Raw genomic sequence first — 5,746 nt, 5'->3', positions numbered from 1 at the left:
GGGTGCAACGATATTCGTATCGATATTGAATCGTTCGATACAGTGCTTTCGGTTCGGTACGCATATGTATCGAACAATACAAAATTTGTAATTAATTTTATCAACTTTCCTTCTGACAATGCTGTCTGTGTTGAGCGCTCGGTGAATCTGCGTTCGACTACTCCGCCTAGGCTCGAGAGTGCAGCCTAGGCGGAGAAGTCGAACACAGATTCACTGAGCGCTCAACACAGACAGCATCGTCAGAAGGAAGAGCCAGGGCAAGCTAGCGAGACAGAAGTGGACCTCCCCCACCCTCATTCAGATCTGGCGTTTGGAATTATTTTGGTTTTCATGTGACGTATGACCCTGAAGGTAAGCGAGTCATGGACTAAAGTAAAACAGTATGTTGGATGTGCCATGCAATGCTCAATTACATGGGTGGGAGCTAGTGTGTTAGCACAGTTAGCTCGTTAACGTGTTGGCCGTCTAGCCCCATGCACGGGGCAATCGGCTTTAGCTCGTTAACGGAGATTTGCCGTGTTGTGGCGTTAAGGTCATTTCAACGAGATTAACCTGAAAGCACTAGTGGGAACACAACGAATATGACTGCACAAGCAGACAAAAACAACAAGCACGCATGCTACAAACTTTAGCCGAGTCATTTAAACAGCTGTTAGCACAGGATTCTCCTTATGGAGACCTGATATGTTTAATATGCTGCTGAGAATATAGCCCAGTAGAAGCGGATAGTATAGCTTTTATTTTGGAAAGAGACATTTCTCTGTAATAAACTCTCTTTTCCAAAGATGAGTGATTCCTCAATCAGATACAGGGCTCGCAATATCGCTAGCCCGACTTCCCGGGGCTAGCGATTTTTTCAGTCGGGCTACCAAAATCTATCTCTGCCCTGCCCGTCGGGCTATTGTAGGAAGGAAAATATATGTCAATGCTTTTGCATTCTTTCAGAAATGTAGCTGGGTAATTATGTCATTGGCATCGGCGAGCCACTGTCAATTAGTGATGGGACGTTCGCGAACGAAATGGCTCTTAGAGCCGGCTCTTTGACGTGAACGACGAGAGCCGGCTCCGGGTTTTTTTTTTTTTTTGGTTTTTTTTCTCTCACCCTCTGTCTCGCACTTTTTTTCCGCTTCACTCTGCACGCGAGCCTTGTGCTTTACGCTGGGCAGAGGGGGGAGGGGCGGTAGTTACACTCAGTAGCACAGGAACAGATCCAGAGGGGGAGAGAGAGAAAGAGAGCCAGGGACAACAACTTCACATTAGAAAGGTATAGTAATCATCCACAACTATTTTCGGTTGCAGATGATAAAGGATTCATAAAGTGCGGATTCATGCGGGCCCATATGACAGAGAATGTGCATGTTCTTTTTGTTTTCATATTATAATTTATATTTAATTGTGTTTTGCAGTGTTTTGTGTTGTTTTCACTTTAAATTTGTAAAAGGAAACAGCTGAAAATTTAAATAGTTAAAAGTTGAAATGTGAATAGTTGATTTTTGTATTATATGATTTATTTATTACATTTTATGTGGCGTGAATAAATAAAAGTATATTTACAGTGGTCCCTAGAGACAAAGCACATACAAACTTCAAATCACGTACGAACTCTGAAGCATGTACAAACTCCAAAACATGTAAAAACACATACAAACTCCAAAACACGTAAAAACTCCAAAACACGTACAAACTCCAAAACACGTAAAAACACGTACAAACTCCAAAACACGTAAAAACTCAGAAGCACATAAAAACTCAAAACACTTACAAAAGACAACAGAAGTGCTCCAGGATGCTGGGCGCAGTGTTGAGCTTTTGTTATCTTGTGGCTACACAATCCAGCAAGTACCAACGACCGGATTTGGTGTGTGATAGTAACAGGTAGATGAACTTTTTTTTTTTAATTATTTGAATATATTTGAGTGCCTGTGTATAAATACACAAACAATACACACATGCTTTCAATTGTGTAATTTAAGTGATCTAGTAGCTCTGCTTTGGAAGTTCAGTTCATGCTAGAAATGTGTTTTGGAGTTTGTACGTGTTTTGTCTCTAGGGGCCACCGCATATATTTATATATAAACATATATAAATAAAACCACTTTTTTACGTTAGTAATTCCTTTTGTGCATAATTTTATATTATTGTGAATAATAAATTAATTAAAGCAACAAAACAACCTGAAGAGCCGGTTCGGAGCCAAAAGAGCCGGCTCTTTTTAGTGAGCCGAGCCGAAAGAGCCGGATCTCTAAAAAGAGCCGGAAATCCCATCACTACTGTCAATATGTGACATATTGAAATCGCGTTTGAATTTGCGCTTGTTTTTTTTGCTTTCACTTTGCAATCGCGCGAACTGTGTATAGAGAGCGACAGCACTGATCTGTGAGTGATGATAATTTGTGCACCAATTCCTCTGACATCGTCTTATTAATTGTTAGCTTACTATGCAAACATGACAAGTGAAATCTCCCGCAGCAAGTTCAAACATGTGAGAGGTTGATCGCGCAGAGAATCGCTGAGCTTATGTGAGTGCGTGTGTAAAAGCAGCAGGATATATATTTTAGTTCTGCTGAGCCAAATAAGACAGGTCAGGGTGAAGAAGTGACAGCCAAAGAAAAGCTTACCACAAAACGGAGAAGTTATGACAAATCAGACTATAAGGCAAAAAGAAAGTGCAGCTTTATGGTTAGCGAGCTAGCGATATTGCGAGCCCTGTATCTGATTGAGGAATCACTCATCTTGGAAAAGAGAGTTTATTACAGAGAAATGTCTCTTTCCAAAATAAAAGCTATACTATCCACTTCTTCTGGGCTATATTCTCAGCAGCATATTAAACATATCAGGTCTCCATAAGGAGAATCCTGTGCTAACAGCTGTCTAAATGACTCGGCTAAAGTTTGTAGCATGTGTGCTTGTTGTTTTTGTATAAGCAGCCTTTCAACGCCTCTCTCTGTCTCTCGCTAGCAAACTTGACCCAGACAACAAAGTAAAGCTAGTTTTCAGCTACGAGCCCGACACGAACCCGACGTATTAGCCAGAGGTCCCTTTACTACGGTTCGGAGCCGCTGACCTGTTTTATATACGCGCTGAATAGTTTTCTACACGAGATCGCTGCAAAAAGTGCAGCCTTACCTAATGACCACCTACTGTTACTCATTTATATTAAGATTTTAACATCTAGTTGGTATTGGTATGGCGAGTAGCCTTCAGTAATAGTAATAAATCACACAGCAATAGTACATTCATGTAGTTGTAAAGTATTCAGAATACATTGCTTCTATAATCTTTGGTGGAATACATTTTAAAGTTAACCTTCCCAACACTGTCAACAGGTTAGCACCTCATACCACAGTGCAGCAAAGCAGTCTCATGAGCGCTGGGAAGGACGAGCCCAGAGCCCAAAACAGACAGTGCAGGAGATGACAAGGTTAGTAATTGAATGGTGAAAATTATACTTTATCTTGATTGGCAAAAAAAAAGTAAATACAAAATCTGCTTCTCACTTTTAGGGCATTTCCAAGATTTTTTTTTTTTCAAAACTTCTTCAATTTCTTTCATTACAGCTGTCCTGTGCCAGAAGTTCTGTTGACCCACAGTGAGAGGCATCATTTCAGAAACACCAGGAAGACTGAAACTCGTCGCCAGGATCAAGCAGGACTTGTGATCTTCAGCTCCCTCACAAGAAGGATAAACCCAGCATTTCATGAACACTGATGGACACCTTTGCTTTGTGTAATGTTAGAAGTACTCAGATAATCCTCAGAGGGTCTGGACTTTTACATAATATCATAGAATAGAATAGAATTCAACTTTGTTGTCATTGCATATGCACAGGTACAGGGCAATGAAATGCAGTTTGCATCCATCCAGAAGTGCTTTAGCCATGATATAGATATATTACAATATATATAAGCAATAATATAGATATGTAAGTATATTACAGAAATGGGTCTATTATGGTATGTTATAATGTACACGGTATGAAGTATGTTAAGAATATTCTATAACTATAAGTATGTACAGGCTGTAGTGAGTACAAACTATGTACAGGCTATGAACAGGATATAAATATGAAAAACTATACAGAAATCTGAGATATACAGTTATACAGAAATGTGAACTATGCAAGTTATAAACAGTTGTAGGATTAAAAATTATCATATGTACAGAATGATTATTTACACAGAACTATACAGTAGTGCAGGTAAGTAATAGCTGTGGCTATAAGCTATAGTAATGGCTTTAAGTCCTGTAGAAAGTTAAATATATGTTGTGCTCACTGGTTACTCTAGTATGAATGACTCTGAATTACTTTATGATAAATAACACACTATTGTCAAAAAACAGTGAAAGAATTCCAGATCACAAGTTTTTAGTTCAAATTCAAATACAATACCTTTGACTTTAATCAGGTTTTATTTAATTGTGTCAGAGAAAACATCATGTGCTCTTCATGTAGCTGAGTACATTCAGTGTTTAAAACAGAAGTTGTGCAGGTCTGAGATCAGCAGTTTTCTGAAACACCAAACTGAGGTACTGTTAATGCTGATGTATAGTGACACAGTTACAGGGGTGATTAATCCTTTTGACGTTTTGTCTTTAAATTTATCAATAAAACAGCTGCAGCTTTCACTGACAGCACATGTGGTACTTTAACCTTTGTACTGTTTTCTTCAGTTAATTTTGGAGTTACTACAAAGATTGAAGATATAGGATGATCTGTCTGCTGTCACTGGGTGGTGCTGAGGTCTGAATCTGAGGACGGCTCCTGTAATCACAAACAGAACAGAATCATCACAAACTGAAATATAAAGTTTATCTAAAATCTGAAATAGATCCTTCTCCGTCCTCACACACTTGGGATCTGAAGTTGTTCAGTCCTACAGTTCTGCCAACAGCTTTTTATTTTTTTATTTGTTTTAAAGGCCTTACTAACACATTTTCTAATATCATGTTTACCTTTGAGTTGTTGATGCTTTATAAATGGACATCTGCAAAGATGAGATGATGGAGCAGGTTTCAGTCGAGGTTCAGTCTGCTGCTGCATCCTGGTCACAACATACAGAGGTGTTATCAGCTCAGTATTGAACAAGAAATATTAATGTTTCAAATTATTTGTCCTAAAGGATGCAAGCTGTACAGAGTACTGCACATGTGACTTTGTGAACATAATTCATTTGGACAGTTTTTTAACCTGAATATTTGTAACAAACTCAGTAAAAAAATATATAATCAGGGGAAAAATGTAACATTTTAACTTAAGCTGACAAGCGGAAGTAGTTGGTTTCAGTACATAAGTATCGGGCTTTGCTATTTAATCCGTAGCTATTGACTAATGAGGGGAATTTAAAAGTTGGCGTTAATTTCCTTCTGTCATGAACCGAAGTTCCGTGTGCAAGCTGGACCCAGAAGCAGAACACACACACCAGGGTAGGAGAGAATAAAGAAAGCAAGTTTTATTATAACTAAAGGTGTCCCGTGAGGGTAGCCGGAAAAAACAACGTGTGGAACCAGAAAAAACCGAGGGACTGGGGAGGTGAACCGCGCAGGGAACGCCGAGAGCGGGGCTGTGAGAGGCTGCAAAACAAAAAGAGAAACAGATTACTGGGGTGCAGAAAAAAGGCAGCATACGAGGGAAGGTGGAGTATGCGTCTTACGGTGATAGCCGGGCTGAGTGAACCAGAGGGGGGGAGCTCCAAAGGGGTCGAGACGGCGAGGCTGATAGTGATCCGAATCTCAGGCGGACAGGTGG

General features: G+C 39.7%; 2 long non-coding RNA genes across 2 annotated transcripts; one reads left to right on the top strand and one right to left on the bottom strand.

Annotated features, from left to right (window-relative positions):
* Positions 1–259: 259 nt before the first annotated feature.
* LOC145430151 (uncharacterized) lies at positions 260–4,650 on the top strand. The gene is made up of 2 exons (XR_013910572.1): positions 260–3,421; positions 3,558–4,650. It is a non-coding gene; the product is annotated as an uncharacterized LOC145430151 (long non-coding RNA).
* LOC145430150 (uncharacterized) lies at positions 4,392–5,166 on the bottom strand. Its single transcript, XR_013910571.1, has 2 exons — positions 4,954–5,166; positions 4,392–4,762 (listed from the first exon to the last, which is right to left on the bottom strand). It is a non-coding gene; the product is annotated as an uncharacterized LOC145430150 (long non-coding RNA).
* Between the last annotated feature and the right edge of the window lie 580 nt (positions 5,167–5,746).

Source organism: Astatotilapia calliptera, chromosome 7 (genome assembly GCF_964374335.1).
Source record: "Astatotilapia calliptera chromosome 7, fAstCal68.1, whole genome shotgun sequence".
Classification (NCBI taxonomy): Eukaryota; Metazoa; Chordata; class Actinopteri; order Cichliformes; family Cichlidae; genus Astatotilapia; species Astatotilapia calliptera.
The sequence above is the reverse complement of the archived record's forward strand: the minus strand, read 5'-3'. Positions and strand labels throughout refer to the sequence as shown.